At 45.4% G+C, this 23,245-nt stretch overlaps 1 long non-coding RNA gene across 1 annotated transcript in view; it reads right to left on the bottom strand.

The window, feature by feature from the left end:
- Positions 1-588: 588 nt before the first annotated feature.
- The window catches only part of LOC120889246 (uncharacterized), a 39,631-nt gene continuing 16,974 nt past the window's right edge, over positions 589-23,245 (bottom strand). The window contains exons 2-4 of the long non-coding RNA XR_005733152.2: positions 22,231-22,341; positions 5,978-6,157; positions 589-2,815 (exon numbers count right to left, since the gene is read on the bottom strand). This is a non-coding gene — a long non-coding RNA (uncharacterized LOC120889246). The remainder of the gene's footprint in view (positions 2,816-5,977; positions 6,158-22,230; positions 22,342-23,245) is intronic.

Below are 23,245 nucleotides of genomic sequence, written 5' to 3' on the forward strand. Positions count from 1 at the left end.
TCCATAGCTAATAAAAATATTTTTAAATGAATAATAAAAAGGGCTGGGGACGTTGCACACTGGTGAAACACCCCTGAGTTCCATCCCTGGTACCAATGGAATAAAATAGTCTGGGGATGTAGCTCAGAGGCAGAACATTCCAGGGTTCAATCCCTAGAGCCAAAAAAAGATGGGGGGATGCAATATGAACTGGTGGCCAAGGCAGTAAGTAATATCCCCAAAAACATTGTTAAAGGTACCATGAGCCTAGCAAAGGATGCCTGGGCCTGCTCTTTTGAGGACTCGTCACTTCGCACTTGAGGTGTGACACTCGGCTGAGCGCCAGGATGTCATAAGGCAACTCTGAAGTGTCTGAAACATGAGAAGAATTCAGTTTCATCACATTCTCTTTTACTTTTCTCCAGTGCCGGGCATGGAGTCCAAGGCCTTGTGCACCCTTAGCAAGCGCTCTACCACGGAGCCATGTGCCCAGCCCCGGTCTCCTTCCTTCCATTTTAATGATTTGCTGGGCACACTGTATTGGTTAGAATTTAGGTTCAACTACGTATAATTGAGGTCTACCTCCCCCATTTCCCCTAAAAAAATGGCTTAAAGGAAAGTTGAAGTTTATTTCTCTTTCAGATAGAAACAGGGCATAGGTAATTAGGGGGAGTGGGTCACAGTCACTATCCCATCATTCCAGGATGTTGCCCTGCCCACAGGGCCAAAGAGAGCTCACCTCTCATGTGTTGTTCCAAGTCACAGGGTAGAGAGTGGGAAGAAGAACCAGGTGTGGTGACCCACACTTGTGATCCCAGCAACTCAGGAGGCTGAAGCAGGAGGACTGCAAACTGGAGGCCAGCCTCAGCAATTTAGCAAGGTACTGAGCAACTTAGCAAGACACTGAGACTGAGACTGAGAATGTAGTTCAGTGGTAGAGGGCGCTGGGTTCAATCCCCAGTTTAAAAAAAAATTAGAGGCCTACCATCTTCCTTTGAGGATGCATCCCTCAAGTGACATTGCCAACAGCCAGAATTGGTCACAAGGCCAGGAATACCTGCAAAATTTTCTGGAAATGTAGCCAGTAATGCTGAGGTTCTCGAAAAAGGAGGAAGGCCAGAGCCTGGGCCCTGGCAATCTCCATCATGGGTCTCACTTTTTCTAAATGAAAAGGGAAGCACTCCACAGGCTCATCCCCCAGTCAGCCCCGAGGTCACTTCCTGGGAGAAGCTTGCCTGGGGCTCTCCCCTGCTGCCACTTCCCTAGACCAGGCCTCCCCATTATTCCATCAACAGCACTTCTCCTCAGAGCACTTCTCAGAGTTGACATTAATGACTCACTGTTGTGACTGTGTGTGCACCATCTGCCTCCTCAACGACACTCATAGGCCTAGGAGGACAGGGACAGGGACGGATTGTTCACACGCGCCCCTGGTAAGCACTCAGGGCGAAGTTCTCCAACCAGTTTATAAATGAACCAGAAGGCAAGGGCTTTGCTCAGGGTCACACAGCAGCACAGGACCAAGAGGGAATAAACAGATCCTCCAGCGCCGGGTTCTTACCGTGCACACAGATTTTACAAGTGACAAAGCGAGGCTCGAAAAAGATGTCACTTTCCTGACCTTGTGAAGATAATTAGTGGCAAGAGGAGGCCAGGAATCCAGATGCTTCATGCCTAGCCCAGTTCTGTTTCATACCCAAGGATCTCCTATCTCAGAAAAAGACATGGGGGCTGGGGATGTGGCTCAAGCGGTAGCGCGCTCGCCTGGCATGCGTGCGGCCCGGGTTCGATCCTCAGCACCACATACCAACAAAGATGTTGTGTCCACCAAGAACTAAAAAATAAATATTAAAAATTCTCTCTCTCTCTCTCTCTCTCCTCTCTCACTCTCTCTTTAAAAAAAAAAAAAAGAAAAAGACATGGTATTCATACAAAGATTCTCAATAATGGACCATCATAAATTTGCTTCATTTTTTTTTTGGTGTGTGTGTGTGTGTGTGTGTGTGTGTGTTATTGGGGCTTAAACCCATAGGTACCTTATCACTGAGCTACATCCCCAGCCAATTTTATTTATTTATTTATTTTTTTATTTTGAGACAGGGTCTTGATAAGTTGCCAAGGTCCACCCTAAATTGTTGAGGCTGATCTCGAATTTGCAATCCTCCTGCCTCAGCCTCCCAAATCACTGGAATTACAGGCATGCACTATGATACTCCGCAAAATCCCCTTTCTTTAAAGATACGGGGTAGCTGGGCACAGTGGCACACGTCTGTAATCCCAGCCACTGTGGAGGCTGAGGCAGAAGAATGTCAAGTTCAAAGCAACCCTCAGCAACTTAGTGAGGCCCTAAGCAATTTAGGGAGACCCTTCTCAAAATAAAAAAAATAAAAAGGGCTGGGGTTGCAGCACAGTGGTATTACACCCTGGGTTCAATATCCAGTACCAAAAAAACAAAACAATTGACCTTTTCAGAGAAGGCCATAAACTCTCCACATCCAGGCTTCAGACAATGTTTTCTTTATCTGTAAGAAAACCCATGAGGTTTAATACAAGCTGTTTCAAAAAATGGCAGGAATTCTTATACAATTGAAGCTCTCTTCTATGACTGTCCACTAGAAATGGAAACCTAAAGTATAATATTATAAATCAAAGAATATGTTCCCTGAGTGTTTCTCCCACCTTCTCTCCAAACTCCGACCACCAACACCATTATTTCAAAGTTACAAAATACAAACCAGTCTCATCCATAGTCCTAGCTACTCTGGAATTTGAGGTGGAAGGATCTGCTGGAGCTCAGGACTTCAGGGCCAGCCCGGGCAGCAGAGGGTGAACTTACCTGTTAAGGGAAAAAAGAAAATGTTACAAAATGAAACATTTTTTTAAAAGCACTAGGCTGCGAGTGGGGCTCAGTAGTAGACAGATTTTCTAGCATGTGCCAGGCCCTGGGTTTGCAAAACAAAACTCAAACGCTTACAAACTATTATGGTCATTTAACACTTGCTTGGGGAACTCAGGAAAGTCCCGAGATCTACATATCCAGAGAATACAAAAAGTGTATTGAATGGCCAGGTGATGGTGCGCACCTGCAATCCGCCTACCTGGGAGGTTGAGGAAGGAGAATCACAAGATCTAGGCCAGACTGAGCAACTTAGCAGAAACCTGTATCAAAATAAAAAGAACTGGGGTGGCTGGGCGTGGTGGCACACACCTGAAATTCCAGCGGCTAGGAAGTCTGAGACAGGAGGATCATGGGTTCAAAGCCAGTCTCAGCAATGGCAAGGTGCTAAGCAATTCAGTGAGACCCCATCTCTAATAAAAAATTCAAAATAGGGCTGGGGATGTGGCTCAGTGGTTGAGTGCCCCTGGGTTCAATCCCAAGTACCAAAAATAAACAAACAAATAAATAAGTAAATAAAGGACTGGGGTAAAAGGCCCTGGGTTCAATGGCAGTACCTCTCTCTTTCTCTCACATAATAAACACACACACACACACACACACACACGCACACCACACAATCTCTCTCTCTCTCTCTCACACACACACACATATATGTACACTCTGCATATGTTTTTGGATTCCTAAGCCAGAGGCCTGACTCAGGAGCCAACAAACCTGGTCCAGCCACTCTCCCCAAAAAATCAAACAGAAAAAGTAATAGTCAAAGCCGAAGAGGAACTTTAGTCAGCACAGCTGCATGGGAAGACGTGGACCCATGTCCTTAACCCTGGCTTTGAAGGGCTGAGGTTGACTTAAAGGTCTAATAGAGAGGGGGATGAGGGTGATGGTGGGCGTCCACATAGCCTGAGGGCCCGCACAGCAGCCCAGGCAGGTGATCTTGATCAGGTGTGCTGTTACATCCTTATCTCAAGTTGGGTCAGGCTAGGCCTTGACCAGATAAGAGTCTAAATTCTTGTTACACAATTTGTGATCCTCTGGCCTCACCCTCCCCAGTTGCAGGGGTTACGGTGCGTGCCACTGCGCCCAGCTACTTTTTAATTTTGCTAGCACTGCCTATTAGTTACACACGATGACGGGTTTCACCGTGGCACATTCGTCACAGGCATCTTTTACCATTTCCACCCCCTCTTTACCTGCCCTCACCCTCCCCTCTGGGGCTTTACCTTTTTAGTAGCATATTGATGCTGGGACGCTTTGGTCAAGACCTTGGCCCTGGACCACCTCAGGACACAAGTCATCCAAGGCATAGAGTGGCCCCTCTGTCACAGGACTGGATGCTTCATTTTTGCCTGCCCGGGTCCCCTGGGTGGCCTGAAGCAGGATGCAGGACTTGGCATCTCTGCCTCCCTTTAGCAGCCACCTTCTTTGCCCCGGTCACCTTGGATTCCAGGAACAAGGTCAGAGTTCATAAATAACTCAGAAGGAAGGGAAGCCAGCCCCAGGCCATCAGGACTTCCTTATCTGGTCAAGGCCCGCCCAGCCCATCCTGAGGTGAGTTGGATCCAGCAGCTTGAAGATCACCTGCCCCACCTGCCCTGGCAGCTGGATGGGCCCCTGGGCTATGTAGACACCAATGTGGACACCCCATCACCCTCAATCCCCTTTCTATAAAGCCTCCAAGTCACCATCAGGCCCTGGAAGACAGCGGGCTAGCTACACAGACTGAAGTTCCTTTCCTGCTTTCCACCATTACCTTTGGGTTTGGGGCCAAGTTGCCGGAAACGATTTATTGGATCCCCAGAGTCAGTCTCTGGCCTAGGACTCCAGTAACACTTGGAGGCCAGCCCTGGCAACTTAGAGACCCTGTCTCAAAATAATTTTGGGGGGAGGAGGTACTGAGGTTGAACCCAAGGGCACTTAACCACTGAGCCACATTCCTCAGCCCTTTTTTATATTTTGAGACAGGATCTTACTGAGTTGCTTTGCTAAATTGCTAAGGCTGACTTTGAACTCAGGATCCTCCTGCCTCAGTCTCCCAAGTCACCGTGCTTACAGGCATGTGCCACGGTGCCCAGCTTCAAAATAAAATTTTATAAAAGGTTTGGGGAGGTAGCTCAGTGGCAGATTGCCAGATTGCTTGCCAAGGCTGAAGATTTCAATCCCCTGTGTGCAAAAAAAAAAAAAAAAAAAAAAGAAATGTGTTTTAAATAAAAAAGTTAATGGGGCTAAGGCTGCAGCTCAGTGGTAAAGTGCTAGCCTCACATGTATGAGGCACGGGTTTCAGTCCCCAGCACCACATAAAAATAAATAAAGATTGTGTGTGTTCATCTACAACTAAATAAATAAATAAATAAATAAATAAATAAATAAGTTAAAACACTGGGCTTGGGTTGTAGCTCAGTGGTGGAATGCTTGCCTAGCATATGTGAGGCACTGGGTTCTCAGCACTACAAATAAATAAATAAAATAAAGGTTGAAAAAAAAAATTAGGGACTGGGGTTGTGACTCACTGGTAGAGCACTCACCTAGTGTGTGCAAGACAGGGTCCCCAGCACCACATAAAAATGGATCAATAAAATATTGTATCCAACTACAATTAAAATACTAAAATATATACATATATGTATGTGTGTGTATAAAAATGTATATATGTGTATAGGTATGTATATATGTGTGTGTATGTATATGTAAAATATATATGTACACACACACACACACACACACACACATATATAATGAAAGGGTAAAGTTTCTAAGCTGCAAGGCCTGAATTAAAAAGTGAAGGACCAGGTATTGTTAAGTTCCTCTGCTACACCCAGAACCTGAAATTCCTGAGGCAGTTAAGACAACGCCCTACTGGCCATTTAGCCTAGGGCCCTGTGCAGCTTGTCACATAAGCATACAGGGCCCGAACCAATCAGTTTGAATGTGCACCCTGCTTAGGAGTGACCAATCACCCCCCACTACCTGTTCCCGCCAATGAATGTACTAATCAAGTTTAAGAATTGTTGTTTGATTTTCCCGTGCCTCATGATGATTTGTCCTGATGTATGCAAAGCCTCCACCCTCCCCAAAAAGTGTACTTAAGCACTGCTTAACCTCTGCTCTGGGCTCTGGGCTGCTCTCCCTTCTTGAGTGAGCCTGGAGTCTCAGCGCGCTGAATTGGATCCTCAATAAATTCCCTTCTGCAATTGCATGAGTCAGTCTCTTGGTGGTCTCTTCCTCCAACTTTTCGCCGGACCCTTACAATATGAACACTGGTGACACTGGGTTCAACTCCTAATATCAGAAAAAAGAAAGAATTAAAGAAATAAATAAAATTCAAAAAATAAAAAAATAAAAAGGTAAAGCAGACTACAAAAGTGAGGTCTGATTATCCCTTTGCAGTTTTTGTTTGTATATAAATATCAGAGAGGACACAGATTCAAATACCAAAGTAAGTGACGCTCAGGCTCAGGGGTCTCCAAGTTTGAAGAATGTGGGCAACAAGGACACTCAGGGAAAGCAAGAAGATGCTGAGGCACCTGGGCAGGAAGGGCTGTCACTGCTGTCACTGCTCTTGAGCAAAACTCTGGAACATGACCAATGCCCAGGAACCCATCAAGTTATGGCCACTCGTGAATACAGAACAGAACCATTAGGACTAGCAATATTTAGGGAGTCTTCCTACTCTGTCCCTTTGCAGAATAACAAAGTCATTAATCATTTTAACACATTAAAAAGCCTAAGGAGAGGCTGGGCACGGTGGCATACGCCTGTAATCCCAGTGGCTCTGGAGGCCCAGGCAGGAGGATCAGGAGTTCAAAGCCAGCCTCAATTAAAGTAAGGCACTAAGCAACTCAGTGAGACCCTGTCTCTAAATAAAATACAAAATAGGGCTGGGGACATGGCTCAGTGGTTGAGTGCCCCTGAGTTCAATCCCCAGTACCCCCCCCAAAAAAAATAGAATTGAAAAGTTATACTCTCTGTACTTATGTCAAAGTACATTCTGTTGTCATATATAACCAAAAAGAACAAATGAAAAACAAAATCAAAAAAGACTTTCTAAATGATGTGGGGAAATGTTTCTGATATGATGTTAAGCAACAACAAAAAAGCAGAATTCAAACTGTACGATTGTATAATCAAAATTATGCAAACTACCCGCTAATATTTTTCTATAAAAAAAGTATCTGGCTGGGCATGGGTGGCAAACACTTATAATCCCAGCTACTCAGGAGGCTGAGGAAGAAGGACCACAAGTTTGAAGCCCACCTGGGCAATTTAGTGAAAATGAGACAGAGAGAGACCTCTGGTAAGCAGCCAGGAAAAGGGTCTAAAAGAAAGAGAAGAGGGGGCTGGGGATGTGGCTCAAGCGGTAGCGCGCCCGTCTGGCATGCGTGAGGCCCGGGTTCGATCCTCAGCACCACATTACAAACAAAGATGTTGTGTCCGCCGAAAACTAAAAAATAAATATTAAAATTCTCTCTCTCTCTCTCTCTTAAAAAAAAAAAAAAAAAAAAAAAGAAGAGGAAGAGAGGACTGGGAAACCTAGCTTCCAAGCCCAGCTGGCCAGGCCACTTTTCTCTAGATTTACTAAATAAGACAAAATAGAGTTGAAGGGCTCCCCAAAACCCTAGACAACAGACACCTATTGGTAATCCTCTCTTGGGACCCCTCCCCTTTGGGAGCTCTGCTTTCTTTCTATCACTCTATTAAATCCTGTTATTTAGCTTTCACCTTTGTGTTTGTGAATTCCATTCTTTGAATTCTTAAGACAAAGAACCCTCCTACCCATGCTCTGTGTTGCAAGACCTTGTCTCAAAACTTTAAAAAATAAAAAAGGCCAGGGTGATTGTAGCCATTGCATTCTGGGTACAATCCACAGTACTGTCAAGAGAAAAAAAAAAAAAAGGAAAAAGAAAAAATAACTGGTATAAAATATGCCAAAAGGTTAATTGCAGTTTGCGGCTGTACAGTGGGATTTTAGGACATTTTCTTTGATGCTAATTTGCACTTAAATAATGTACGTTGTAGAGGCTGGAGTTATAGCTCAGTGGTAAAGCGCTTGCCTAGCATGTATGAGGCACTGGTTTAGATCATCAGCACCACATATAAATAAATAAAATAATGTATTGTTTCCATCTAAGGATAAAATAATAATAATAATAATAAATACTTTTAGCCAGGCACAGTGGCACACATCTATAATCCCAGCAGCTCGGGAGGCTGAGGCAGGAGGATTGAGAGTTCAAAGCCAGCCTCAGTACTCATTAAGGTGCTAAGCAACTCAGTGAGACCCTGTCTCTAGATAAAATACAACACAGGGCTGGGGATGTGGCTTAGTGGTTAAGTGCTGCTGAGTTCAATCCCTGGTACAAAAAAACAAAACAACAACAACAAAAAAAAACTACACTGTACTTTCTAAATATTCTTTGCTTTTTGATTCTGGGGATCCAACCCAGGGCCTTGTACATGCAAGGCAAGCACTCTACCAACTGAACTATATTGCCAGCCCCCCTTTTTTTTTGCACTGGGAGTCGAACTCAAGAGCACTGAGCTACATCCACGGCTCTTTTTGTTTTTTCCTTTATTTTGAGACAGGTTCTCTCTAAGTTGATTAGAGCCTTGCTAGGTTGCTAAGGCTAGACTCAAACTTATGATCCTCCTGCCTCAGCCTCCTGAGTTACTGGGATTTCAGGCAGGCACCACCATGCCTAGCCAGTTTAGTTAGGTTCTTTGTTGTTTGTAGTTAGGGTAAATTCATCCCTATGTTCCAGATTTTATCAGTTATTCAAAGAATGGAGATGGAGGGAGTGGGCAGGGGAGAATTTTGTAATAAGGTCTCTCTCCTCTAAAACAGAATTTTTTGGAAGAAATAGTTTCATCATAACCTTATAATATTGATAACAAATAATGGAAACCCCCCTTAATTTCTTCTTTTTTTTTCTTCCAATGTTGAGGATTAAACCCAGGGCCTCACTGATGCTACGCAAGTGCTTTAACACTAAGCTATACCCAGGCCCTCTTTGTTTTATTTTGAGATAGGGTCTTGCTTGATTGCCCAGGCTGCTCTCAAACTTTAGATCCTCCTGCCCCATCCTCAGCCTCAGCCTCCCCAGAGATTGGGATTACAGTCATGGGCAACAGCACCCCTCTCCCCTAGCTAATTTCTAACACTCCTGGGTGTGTGCTCCCTACAACCCAATTGTATCAGCAATCAATTCAAAAGTTCTAGGCCAACCTCAACAATTTAGCAAGACTCTGTCTCAAAATAAAAAAAATAGAAAGGGCTGTTGATGTAGTCAGTGGTAGAGCACCCCTGGGTTCAATCCCCAGTACCCCAAATAAAAAGTGTTTCCCTATGTTGCCAAGGCTGGTCTTGCATTCCTAGGCTTAATGGATCCTCCTGCCTCAGCCTCCTGAGTAGCTGAGACAACAGATCACCATACCCAACCAACTAATTTTTTTAATCTGTCATAGGAAAACTGTCCACCAATACTTCCAGTCATTCAGTACTGCAGCCCAGGCTCCAGAAGAAAAGGAATCTTCCTTCCCCATGAAAGGGTAAAGTTTCTAAGCTGCAAAGCCTGAATTAAAAAGTGAAGGACCAGGCATTGTTAATTCCTCTGCTACACCCAGAACCTGAAATTCCTGAGGCAGTTAAGACAACGCCCTACTGGCCATTTAGCCTAGGGCCCTGTGCAGCTTGTCACGTAGGCATACAGGGCCCGAACCAATCAGTTTGAATGTGCACCCCCCCCCTTAGGAGAGACTAATCACCCCGACCGACCTGTTCCCCCCAAAGAATGTGCTAATCATGTGTGAGAGTTGTTGTTCAATTTTCCCGCGCCTTTTCTCATGCTGATTTGTTCTGATGTATGCAAAGCCCCCGCCCTCCCCAAAAAGTGTACTTAAGCACTGCTTAGCCTCTGCTCTAGGCTCTGGGCTGCTCTCGCTTCTTCAGTGAGCCTAGAGCCTCAGCGCGCGAATTGGATCCTCAATAAATCCCCTTCTGCAATTGCATGAGTCAGTCTCTTGGTGGTCTCTTCCTCCGACTTTTCGCTGGACCCTTACACCCAGAGCTCATAGATCATTCCCATGGAAAGACTCTGGCCTGTGTGAGGCCTGGGCTTGCTCCCATGGCCAGAGACTGGCAGGCCTCAGTGTCTCCAGGGATGTATGAAAGGCAGTCACCTGTGGAAATCCTAACCCCAATTCACCCCTCAGGAGACTTTTACAGCACGCTGTGGATTTCATGTACCATACAGAGAAACAATAGGGGGGAAAATAGAAAGGAAGAAAGAATGAAAGAAAAGCTAAAGATATCTACCAAACTATTTCTAGTAGAATTATATTTGCCTCTTTACCCTTTTCTATATTTTGCAAACCTTCCACAAGGGGCTGTCTTAATTTAACAGCGAAGGATTAAAATTAGAAAAACTAATTAGGAAAAAGAAAATACATTTCTGTTGAAACTAGGTAATCTACAAAGCCTCCATCTGGGAGACCAGTATGTCCTCGGCCATAGGAAGTAGAGGGGACACAGGTGCCATGTGAACAGAGTGGGCAATGCATCCGAGACAAAGTTGCCCTGACAGAATGAAAGGAGGGAAGAGGGACCATCTAGCAGAGGGGAAAGAATTTTTGCAAAACTCGCTGGAACTGGATGCCGGTCCCGCCAGCAGGCTCTCCAAGGAAACCCCAGTTCTTGGGGCTGGGGATGTGGCTCCAGTGGGATGTGGCTCAAGTGGTAGCATGCTCACCTGGCATGCATACGGCACAGGTTCGATCCTCAGCACCACATACCAACAAAGATGTTGTGTCCGCCGAAAACTAAAAAATAAATATTACAGTGTTTGGGGAATTATGACAAGGTTAAAAAAAAAAAAAAAAAAAAAAGAAACCCCAGTTCTACTGGGATGGATCTCACTGCATTGCCACAGGGAGATCCCTGGAGGGCCCTTCTCCCCTTAGGGGCTGTGGATGCTCATCTCCTCTTTGCTCTTAAGCACCTTTTACTCAGAATTGAGCCCTTTCTCTAGGATACTCCTGATTGTTATGGAGATCAACAATTTTGCTTGTCCAGCCAGGAAAAATCTAGATTGAACCCAGGGATGCTTTGCCTCTGTGCTACATGCCCAGCCCTTTTTCTTTTCTTTTAATTAATTTCAAAACAGGTTCTTTCTAAGTTGCTTAGGGCCTCACTAAGTTGCTGAGGCTGGCCTCAAACTTGCAATCCTCCTGCTTTAGCCTTCTGATATTACAGGTATGCGCCACCATGCTCACCTTCTAAATAATTAAAAAAAAAAAAAAAAGAGCTGGACACAGAGGCTCCCCTGTAATCCCAGTAACTCAGAAGGCTGAAGCAGGAGGATCGCAAATTCAAGGCCAGCCTGGGCAATTTAGTGAGACCCTTGGCAACTAGAGAGATCACATCTCAAACTAAAAAAAATAAAGAGCTGGGAGTGTAGCTTAGTGGTAAAGCACCTGTGGATATTGAACCTCAGTACCAAAGAGAAACAGAATCTGGGGGTGTAGGGGTGTAGCTCAGTAGTAGAGCATTTGCCTAGCATGTATGAGGCCCTAGGTTCAAGCTCTAATACTGCAAAAGTAAAAAGAACCTAGGCGGGGGCCCATGTGCCAGTGTGGTACAAGGTGGGGAGGGAGTAGTATGGGGTAAGACACAAGTAAGCAGGATCTATCAGCACACCGTGAATTATCCCAAGCCTTATAGGGTTGCTTACCTTCCCTCAGAAAGCAGAACCTGAGTAAAAGCTTAAGCAGGGTAGTTTATTAGGAGTGATCCCAGGAAAAAGGAGATTAAGACAGGAAAGGAGGAAACCCAGGCGGAAGGCTGCCACTTAGCATAGAAACAAAAGGGGCTTCACTCCCCACCTCCCCCAGCCCTTGGAGAAGCCTGAAGTGGGCTCACTCTCTGCAAAGACTGCTGGTGGGGCTGTTTATCCTTTGCCCCAAGCTTCCGCTGTCCCCTACTCCACTCAGGAGTCGTCCCAGGCAGGAAGCAGTTTCCCAGGTGTGCACAGGAGGTGGCCAGCCACTAAGGCTGTTGGTAGGAATTGACTTGAAGCTCCCCTGGGGCTGCCCATCCCCGGCACCGCTGGAATCCGTGAGGCCCAGAGGAAGCACATCACACCAAATCAGGAGTAGCTTCTAGGAGAACAGAATTGAGGGCCCCAAGGGTAGAAGTAGAGAGAAACATAAAGAAGTTGTAAGTGCTTCTGTTGAGACAGTGTTGCCAAAAGCTGGCTTCCCAACACACCTGCCCCAGGTGAGCTAAGTGTCTTGCATTCTGTGTGAAACAGAACAAAACCAAGACAGGATTTTTTGACAGCATCTCCATAGGGAAAAGGCAAGTTCTGATTTTGTTGAGAATTTGGAATTTTGTTTAGTTTAACAAATTTTAAAATCAGAATTGGCTTTTATGTGTCTGAGTGTGTGTGTGTGTGTGTGTGTGTGTGTGTGTGTGTGTGAGTGTGTGTGTGTGGTGCTGGGATGGAACCCAGGCCCTCTGGACAGCCTGCTGGACAGGTGCTCTACCACAGAGCCACACCCCCAGCCCACTTTAATTGGCCCTAAAAATGAGGCAACACTTCATAATATAAAATAGAATGAGTGTTCTGGTGGGCTGCGGCGCAGAGGAGGTCGCCTTTATTTATAGACTGAAAAGGACTGAAGAAGCAGAAACAGAGAACAAAAGAACAGATTGGTTCCAAAGTAATTCTCCTTACAGAATTAAATCTGAGCAGACTTACTTATCATGCTGGCTCAGGTGACCTGGGCCTCTTTGGATGGATTTGTGATCAATTTTTGGAAAACTGGCCAGTTTCACATAGCACCTAGCAAGAGGGACTCCATTCTAGTCTGTCTCAGTCTGCTGGGGCCTAGTGCAGGAGCTCAGTCCACAACAATGGCCTCCTATACATTTTATTGAACTGGTTTATGGCAGGTCTTGCCATATGGAAGCTTGATTCAAACTGGGCAGAGAGCATGATAAAACAGTTTAGGATTGTGAGAGGTAGCAAGTCAAGAAGTTCTTTGGGTTTTTTTTGTTTGTTTTGTTTTTTTGCCATGCTGGGGATCAAACCCAGGGCCTTGAACATACTAGGGTAGTGCTCTCCCACTGAGCCGCACCCCCAGCCCTATGAGTTAGGATTTTTAAGGTGAAGGATTCAAAGAATTTAGGGGCATAAAATGTGACTTTTTTGTTGTTTGTTGTGGTACCAGGGATTGAGCCCAGGGCCTCACGAACGCTGGGCAAACACTGAGTTACATCCCAGCCCTGTGTGTGAGTGGTACTAGGGGCTGAACCCAGGGGCCTTTTCCACTAACCTTCATCCTCAGACTTTTGTATTTTTTATTTTGAGGCAGGGTCTTGCCAAGTTGCCCAGGCTGGCCACCAATTTGCCAGCCTCCTGGGGAGCCAGGATTCCAAGCCAGTGCTACAGCCTACAGCTGGTCCACCCTTTACTCTGATTTAGGAAGTTCCAGCAATGAAGAACCAGTGCCTTCCAGGAGAACTAAAGTCATGCTAATGAAGGCAATGCAGGGCAAACTCATGCTAATGGAGAAACTCAGCAAGTGGGAGATTCTTCCTGTCCTCTCAATCCAGACTGTGGCTGGCGGAGGGAGCCCGCTTCCAATTCCCGTGCCTGGTTCTGAAAAGGCTTGAACAGAAATAAGCGCATTCTTAACATATTTAAGAGGCAGAGTATGGGCCCTCCTGTTGGGCCGGGAGGGATAAGTGAGGACAAATCAAAACACCTGGGAATTCCTCTAATCCGAATGGAGTGTAGGTAAATTTGGGCTAGTGGGATAAATTCAGAAATTATTAGTATGCAATTTAATTTAAAGATAAGGAAATTAATGAAGTCACCTAGGGAGAGCTTGAGCCAGATGAAAGAAGGAGATCCAGGGACTAAATTCTAGATGTTTCCAAGATTTGGAGGCTGTGCAAGGCCCGGGGTTCAATCCCCAGCACCAGTAAATAAATAGATCAATAGGAACGGGGTAACCTAAGGCCTGTGGTATAAGTGGTCAATGATATTTTGGGGACCCAGTTTCTTCCCCTCCCACACCATATTTTCATGAAGGCCCCTATCTTCGTGTTATAGCTTCATGGTCACAAGAAGTTTGCTTCACTTTTACAAGAAATTCAGAGGGAAAGGAGGGGCTGGGAGCAAGTGCACATCCGTGCTCCCCTGCCTTCCTCAGGGGCCATCACTGAGGCACGTAGCCAGCCCTCCCTCCCAGGGAGTCCAGGAAAGGGAGTCCCAAGAGCTGGGCACTTTGCTGCTCTGGATGACACATGGGGATTAGCTGTGAGGAAGAGGGAGGGAAGGACTCTGCAAAACAGCCAGTAACATGGCGGCACCAGCCTGGGCTACCCTGAGCAGACCAGAGAGGTGAAAGGAGGAGGTACCCCCTCACCCAGGGAGGAGAGCCTTGATCAGGAGGGAAGGGTCAGCTGGGTTAGGAAAGACCTGGATTGGGAAGGGGGTCCAGTGGGTTTGGCAACGTGAAGGTCATTGAGCAGCTGAGCAGGAAGCCCAAGGGGTGGAAGCCAAGGCGGAATGGCTGTGAGGAAGTGGAACTCATCTTCCTTTAAATTTGGCCTTAAGAGAGGTATTTGAGGGAGCAGAATGAGGAGTAAAAAAGGAAATTATCTTAGGATGGTCTACACTGTAAGGCTCATAAAAGCACTGTGAGATACAACAGAATATCTTTAATATCTATTTTATTTTATTTATAGTGGTGATAGAGATTGAAACCAGGGCCACAGGTATGTTAGGCAAGTTCTCTACCACTGACCTACATCCCCAGTTCTGCAATATCTTGTGTGTGTGTGTGGGAGTGGAGGTACTGGGAAATTGAACCCAGGGTACTCTGCCACTGAGTTTCATCCCCAGCCCTTTTATTTTGTGACAGGGTCTCGATAAATTTCTAAGCCTGGCCTAGAACTTGTGATCCTCCTACCTCTCTGCCTCCTGAGTCACTGAGATTATAGGTGTGTGCCACAGTGCCCAGCTTATAATATCAAGTTTAAAACAATAAATTTTAGGATATCATAATCCCATTTTCCCCAAAGCTCTGTAGCATTTTATTCTTTATTGAATATATATATTCTATATATATTCTATATTAAATAGACTTTGGAATCAGAAATAGTTTAAAATCCTAATTCTGCCTCTAACTAGCTGTGTGACCTTAAGACAGTAGCTTGTAGCTTGCAACCAGGCTTGTTGGCCCATGCCTGTAATCCCAGCAAGTTGAGAGGCTGAGGCAGGAGGATCATAAGTTTGAGGCCAGCCTCAGCAATTTAGCAAGGCCCTATGCAACTTTGCAAGACCCTGTCTCAAAATAAAAAAGGGCTGGGGTTGTTTCTCAGTGGTTAAGCATCCCTGGGTTCCATCCTTGGGGTGTCAAAAAAAAAAAAAAAAACAAAAGACAGTAGTTTGACCTCTCTGAATCCTCACTTACTCTTAAGTAAAATGGAAATTGAGCCTCCTCCAAAAGCTGGTAAACAACAGAAGCCTGGGTGTACCTATCATAGTGCCTGGAACATAGTAAATCATCAGGAAGTGGCACTACCATCCTTCTCGCAAACCAGAACTAGCATTTATATAATCAAGGGTCTAAATGAAATTTCCACGAGAAATTTCCAAGAGACAGAGTATAACAAATGCTGAATAACATTCCTAATTTCCTTGGAGCCAAAGAACCGGCAGAGGATCCAGCCCGCGTAGCTGAGTACCGAGCTATATGATGCATCCAACCCCGGTTCCTCCTTGTTTCCCTGTTTGTAACATAGCAGAAAATCATGTACCTGCTTGTCTCTCCCAGGCTCAAAGTATAGCCAGAGGGCTGAGCAGCCGGAGCATCTGCCTCCTCCTTGAAATTCAGGGTCAGCAGGAGGACAGACCCACAAGAACACTCACAAGGGGAGAGGGTTCTTTGCAAGGCAGATGTAAGGCAGATTTTTAAGCCAGAAAACGTGTACAGGAGCGTGGATGGAAAGTGGGCCAGGAAGCCCTCCTGGTGGGTGCCAGCTAACTTTGTATTATTACTTTGTATTAATGATGATTTTTTTTTTTTACTTTCAGCCAAGCTTGACTTTTAATAGAGAAACTCAGTTTGCAGGGGTCATGTCGCATTTCTATATGGGCTTCACAGTCTTTGGTTTGGCTCCAAGGAAAGTACAGATGTTATAAAGCTCTCTGTCTGGAACTAGATGTGGGGAAGGGGTGGGTCAGATAAGAGTGAGGGAAGTGCCCCTATGTAAGAGGAGGGGCCCAGCCTCTCTGTCCTGCACAGCACACTGAAAGATCCTTCTAGCTCTGATAGCATTAGTGTATTGATGAACAATACAATACAATTGTTGGTTCCCAGGGCTTTGGAGCACAAACACTGCAGGTGGACTGTCTTGGTTTGGACTGGGGGTGTGCTTAGAGGTGGAGCACATACCTAACATTCACAAGGCAAGGCTTCTCTCCCCTAGTACTGCAAAACAAAAGGAAAGGAATGAAAAAAACACACTGTCTTGGTTCAAATCCTGGTTCTGGGAGACTTCAGGCAAGTTTCTTAACCTCTGAATCTTATTGTCCTTAACTATAAGTAGAGGTAATAAAAAAGAAAAGTCAGCACCAGGCCAGGCTCAGTGGCACATGCGTTTTATCTCAGCAACTCAGGAGCTGAGGTAGGAGGATCAAAAGTTTGAGGCGAGCTTCAGCAATTTAGCAAGGTCCTAGTAACTTAACAGGAGTTGCCCTGGGGCTAGGGGTGTAGTAGCTCAGTGCTGGATGGGGGGGGGGGGGAGGAATGTTCAATCCCCAGTACCCCAAACAACAACAACAACAAAAAAAAAAAACCATAGGGGATTCCCAGAGAAGCATGACCTCCAGCTGAGGTATATTTTAGCTGGGCAGAACCAGAGACCAGGAGCCCTTTCTTCAGGGCAAATCTTTTTGCCTGTCATGCCTGGGAAAATGAAATCTGTGGCTGGTGCAGTGGTGCATATCTCTAATTCCACTGCTTAGGGAGGTTGAGGAGGCCTGAGGATCAAAGTTTATGCCAGCCTCAGGAACTTAGTGAGACCCTGCCTCAAAATAAATAAAAAGGAGGGCATTGAGGATGTGACTCAGTGGCAGTTATCTTGCCTGGCATGCAGGACACCATGGGTTTGATCCCCAGCACCACAATACATAAATAATAGATCTGGGGATGTAAAATGCCCCTGAATTCAACACCCCCCATGCCAAAAAGAAAAGAGAGACAGACAGTGGAATTTATTTTCATTTTTATTTTTTTGCTGTTACCCAGCCTAGTCTTAAATTCATGATCCTCCTGCCTCAGCCTCCTGAGTAGCTGGGATCAGAACTGGGCGCCACCACTCCCAGGCCTACCAAATTCATTTTTTACAAAAATTAAGAAAGGGGGCTGGGGATGTAGCTCAAGTGGTAGCACGCTCGCCTGGCATGCATGCGGCCCGGGTTCGATCCTCAGCACCACATACAAACAAAGATGTTGTGTCCGCCGAAAACTAACAAATAAATATTAAAAAATTCTCTCTCCTTCTCTCTCTTTGAAAAAAAAATTAAGAAAATGAAGGCATTGAGGGTTTCCTAGTGTCCATAGTCCTGGATCTGAGACAGCAACTAAAGAGAAGGAAGCAAAGGAGAAGGAGAGGAGAAAGCAGAGGCAGAGGAGGAGGAGGAGAGAGAGGGAAGAGAAAGGAGAACGGGAGAAATGAGAAGAAAGGGCCAGGAGTGGCAGAACCAGCCTTTCGAAGATGCCCAAGCTGTGCTAAGAGGGGGGATCAAGGAGCTGTCCCAGGTACATCCCCACCACCCAGGGAACAGAATGGCTCTGGGTGGAGCCAGGCCTGTGCTAGCTAAGCAGGAGCTGTCCCAACTACCCCACCTCCACCCCCGTTCTTCCCCCTCTTATCTCTGGTTTTAGTTTTAAGGTCTTTGTGCTGGGGTTTGAACCCAAGAATGCTTTACTACTGAGCTATATCCCCAGTCCTTTCTTTTTTGGGGGGTGGGGTACCAGGGATTGAACTCAGGGGCACTCAACCCCTGAGCCCCAGCCCCAGCCCTGTTTTGTATTTTATTTAGAGACGACCGGGTCTCACGGAGTTGCTTAGCACTTTTGCTGAGGCTGGCTTGGAATTCATGATCCTCCTACCTCAGCTTCCCCAGCCGCTGGGATTACATGTGTGCGCCACAGTACCCCAACTCCCAGTCCTTTCTTTCCTTTCTAATATTTATTTTTTCAGTTTTAGGTGGACACATATCTTTATTTTATTTTTATGTGGTGTTGAGGATCAAACCCAGCGCCCCGCGCATGCCAGGCCCCAGTCCTTTTTTAATTTTTAATCTGAGACAGGGTCTTGCTAAATTGCCCAGGTTGGCATGGGACTTGAGATCCTCCTGCCTCAGTCTCAGCATTCACTGGGATCCCAGGCCTGAGCCCCTTACATCTTTGAATTGAGGATGTTGATGACAGGGTTTGTAAGACTGCTCTGGACTATGCAGGCCTGGGAGTCATTAGTTCCCAAGGGTGAATAACCCCCAAATAATTCCAGGCCAGGTCAGGAAGAGGTACACAGCCATGGGCAGGCCAAAGCCATGTTTCCCTATACCCTATTAAAGCAGGACACACTGTCCCTAGAGCAGCAGAGGAGGGTCCCTGTGTCCCAGGTGCTGGAGTCCCTCCTCATGCAAGAAGCCAGTCTCACAAAGGTGCTTTTGCCTGAGCCAGGCCTCACAAGCCCAGTCGGGAACTCCTTCCAGTTTAGATGCGCTTTGGGCCTCCAGAGACTTTTATTCTCTCATGAAACGATCCATGATTAATAATCGCCAGAGGGTGAGGAATTACAGTCATGCCTTATTACGGAAGAGGTGTCTTCACCCTCGCATGATGACGGAGATGACAAAGCATTTCATCAATTGGAAAAGAGCCTAGGCACAGGACTGCCACCCACATCCCCAGAGCAGGGCAATGACAGGGGCTGGGAGAGCAGAGGAAGCCAACTGTGTCATGCACCTCCTACCAATTCATGAGTCAGCTCTTGGCCCCTAAAAACCTTTTTTTTTTTCCATAGAGAATCCAAAAATCAGTACTGGTCTAGGAAGAAGAATCAAATTCCTTCTGAACAGATGAAAGTTAGCAGAATGAATGAATGAATGATACTAAATTTCTTCTAAGTCATTTCCTGTCTTCCCCTGACACCAATGCACCTCACTGGGGATGGAACCCAGGGCCTCCCCCAGGCTAGGAAAGCGCTCTGCCACTGAGCTGCACCCAGCCCTAACCCAATCAAGTCAACACAAGCCACTTATATAGAGAGGTAGGTGGAGGGGAGAGGCTAAATAAATACATTAATTATTATTATTTTGTTGGTGGGGCTGGGAATTGAACCCAGGGCCTTGTGCATGTGAGGCAAGCTCTCTACCAACTGAGCTGTATCCCCAGCCCTACATTAATTATTGAAATAAATTTTTTAAAGAATAGAGGCAAGTGACTTAGCCTTTCACTCTGGTTTAAATTCCAGAACTGTCTGAATCACTTGTTAATCTCCTAATAAACTGATATCAGGAACACTTGAGGGGAAATATTCTAGACACACAGAGTCACAGGAAGGAAAAATACAGAGGAAAGAAAGGTTTGAGTCAACTTTTTCACTTACTGTCCCTCTGGCCCCCATCCCTCCTTTGGGTTTGAAAACTAATGTTCTCGGGCTGGAGATGTGGCTCAAGCGGTAGTGCGCTCACCTGGCATGCGTACGGCCCAGGTTCGATCCTCAGTACCACATACCAACAAAGATGTTGTGTCCGCCGAGAACTAAAAATAAATATTAAAAATTCTCTCTCTCTCTCTCTCTCTGTCACTCTCTCTTTAAAAAATAAAAAAAGAAAACTAATGTTCTCCTCACCCCAAGTGCAAGTGAAGCTTATTCAGTCAAGGGAATCAGGCTTAGTCTGACCCCTTTACGAACTGTGAGCCTTGGACTGTTAAATCTAATCAGCATATGCACATTTGTTCCAAGAACAAATAGCTTTGGGTAGGAAGCAAGATGACCTGAGATGAAAATAAAATATCAAGTACTCACCATTTTACCATAAGAGTTGTCTGATGTCAAATCACATGGGATTTGAAGTCTTATCATTTGCTCCACCTTCAATTAGTTTCTGTTAGTGAATTGCATTAGCACCCCACCCCCATGCCCACGTCCCACCCGCCTCTCACTGGGTTCCTTTGCCTTTAAATGGCTCTGAATCCACACTCAGAAAAAGGGAAGTTGCTTAGGTTCTAGAAATTGCCCTTTCCCCCCCCCTCTTTAATTACTGGATATCTAAATGACAAATGCTTTTATTTGCACGGGAAGAAAAAAATTCAAAGAATTGAAGTTGGAATGAGGAAGTTCTTAAAGAGCCTGAATATCCTGATGACCTAAAGTCAGAGGAGGGGAAAGTTTCCAAAACTCACCAATAGATAACCAAATAGATTCCCTAGAGAGAATGTCCTCAATAGGTGTTGGTTGTTTTCTGCCTTCCTGCTCAGGCTCTGGACAGAGAGACTAGCCTGGGCCGCATGGGGAGACTGAGTTTCAAGGAAAACAATATTGAACATGTCTGACTTGTATGGCTAACTCATGACCTCTGCTTCCGAATCTGTAAAAGAAACATATGCCAACACTTCTTCTGCTTCTCAAAATAAAAAACTGAAAAGGCTGGGAGCCATGGGTTCAACCCCTGGCAGCAAAATAAATAAATAAATAAATAGATAGATAGAAGATAACATCTGTGGGGAAGATGAGGGATGGAATAAGAGAAGGATTAAAAGGAGTCCAAAAAGAATATTCCATAGTTCTGACTCTTATTCCATTGGTCGTGCATCCACTTATCATTTTTTTTTATTTTTCTATAGATGGACACCATACCTTTATTTTATTTGTTTATTTATTTATTTGTTTGTTTGTTTGTTTTTATGTAGTGCTGAGGACCTAACCCAGTGCCTGATGAGTGCTCTACCACTGAGCACAACCCCAGCCCCCATTTATCAAATGTTAAATAGCACATACTGTGCCAGATAGTTCCAGGAGTAAGGGACCCAGTTGTTTTAAAAACTGATGACAGTCCCCTCCTTCATGAAGTTAAGTATAATGAGGGAGACTAATAAGGAACCAGGCAATGACAATATTTTAACAGTGGTCCACTTTATTCTTTGAATGTAGCCCTTGCTGCTCTGCCACTGTAACTTATTTTTAATTTTTTTTTTTAAAGAAAGAGGAGAGGGAGAGAGAAAGAGAGAGAGAGAATTTGTTTTTAATATTTATTTTTCAGTTCTCCGCAGACACAACATCTTCGTTTGTACGTGGTGCTGAGGATGAACCCAGGCCGCACGCATGCCAGGCGAGCGCGCTACCGCTTGAGCCACATCCCCAGCCCTTATAGCTTATTTTTAAAATGAACGTGTTTCTTTCCCTTCCTCTCTCCCAGCTCCTCCCTAATCTCTCCCACTCTAGAATCTCAGGGAAACAGGATTGTCTTTCTTCCCCATCTTAGGCTGATTTATCTGTCCTTGAGCACACACCCACCCTAAGAAAGAAGTAATCCAGAAGATCTCAGAAATGACTATCTCCCAAGTTAACAAGTGAATTACAACTCCAATGGAGAACACAAGGAATGTAGCTTTTGAATCACCCTTTAAAAGCCCCCTGTTCCTGCTGATGGGCAGAACACAGCCTCTGGGACTGGAGTCCCCGGTGGTATTTCTCCTTTGCTAACAAAGCAATAAACCTTCTTTTTCCTTTTTTCTCAAAAACCATGTAATTCGCATTGGGGACAAGGACCAGGCTTTTGGCAACAATTCGATCAGCTAAATGCTACAGTAAAATAAGCACAAAGGCCAAAGAATACCTCGACAAGGCCCTAGCCTGGTCTCGTGGAATCAAAGATTCCATCTCTGTTTCCCAGAAGAAGGGAAGTTGGTGGATGACAAGAAGGGAGAAAGGAGACAGATGAGATAAGAATGGGCAAGGGTAGAATAGAAGACAGAGGGGTGAGCTGGGCCATAGCTCAGTGACAGATCACTTGCACAGCATGCTCAAGGTCCTGGGTTCCATACACTACAAAACAAAACATCCCTAAAAACCCCAGGACTACATATTGCTGTGTAACACCCCATGCAGAAACCTCCTGGCTTAAAGCAATAGCAACCATTTATCTGTTCATGAATCTGCAGTTTGGGCAGGGCTGGCACATGGTGCTGGGCTGGGGTATCATAGCAGGGACTGGGCCTCTGAGGTCACTGGAGCTAGAGTACTCATTATGGCTTCACCCATTTACCTGGTGCTTTAATATGGCTGCAACATGCATGGACTAGCTGGTCCTCCATCTCTTCACCTGGGCTCTCATCATCTAGGAATCTGGCCCGGAACTTCTTCACATAGTAGCTCACTGCCAAGAGAGGGAAACGGAAGCTTAGCTCTTAATGCCTGGATTTAGAGGTCCCAGAATATCACTTCCACCACATTCTGTGGGTAAAAGCAAATCAGAGGCCCAGATTCAAGAAGAAGAAAAATAGATTGCACCTGTTCTTGTGAAGGGTCATTGTTGGCAGCCACCCCTTTAGACAATCTACCAAAGCCCATAAGCAGAAGTGCATTGTGGGAAGAGCAATCTCCCTTCCCTGGAGAGTGGGTAGTGGCTGGGCAGCAGTAAGGGCAGGAAGCCCTGTTTGGAAGACATTAGAAGGAACAAACATTGATGGTCTAGGCTGGTGGGTAAGACAGAAATGGGCAAGTAGAGTCTGAGGGTGCTTTATAGAAAAGAGAATCAGGTGAGTGACTAGCTACTGGTACTAGGAGAACAGAGAAGAGTTAACAAAGATACCAGAGGGTTAGGGACAGAGCTCAGTGGTAGGACACTTGCTCAGCTCTGAAAAAAACAAACAGATAAAAAAGATAGGAAGAAAGAAAAAGAAATAAAGAATGATACCAGAGTCCTCCTTGACCTCTGAGCAGATGCCTGTCTTTGTGTCAAGAATGAACTTTAAAAAGTCATTCTTAGGGGGCTGGGGATGTGGCTCAAGCGGTAGCGCGCTCGCCTGGGATGCGTGCGGCCCGGGTTCGATCCTCAGCACCACATACAAACAAAGATGTTGTGTCCGCCGACAACCAAAAAATAAAATATTAAAAATTCTCTCTCTTTCTCTCTCTCTCCTCTCTCACTCTCTCTTTAAAAAAAAAAAAAAAAAAAGTCATTCTTAGGTGAATTTTTAATCTTTCTGCAATGCTTCAAGCCTTCTAAGCCAGTCTCTTAAGGGTTAGCTTGACCCTAAGAAACCCAACTGAACCTGTGT

Source organism: Ictidomys tridecemlineatus, chromosome 8 (assembly GCF_052094955.1).
Source record: "Ictidomys tridecemlineatus isolate mIctTri1 chromosome 8, mIctTri1.hap1, whole genome shotgun sequence".
Lineage (NCBI taxonomy): Eukaryota > Metazoa > Chordata > Mammalia > Rodentia > Sciuridae > Ictidomys > Ictidomys tridecemlineatus.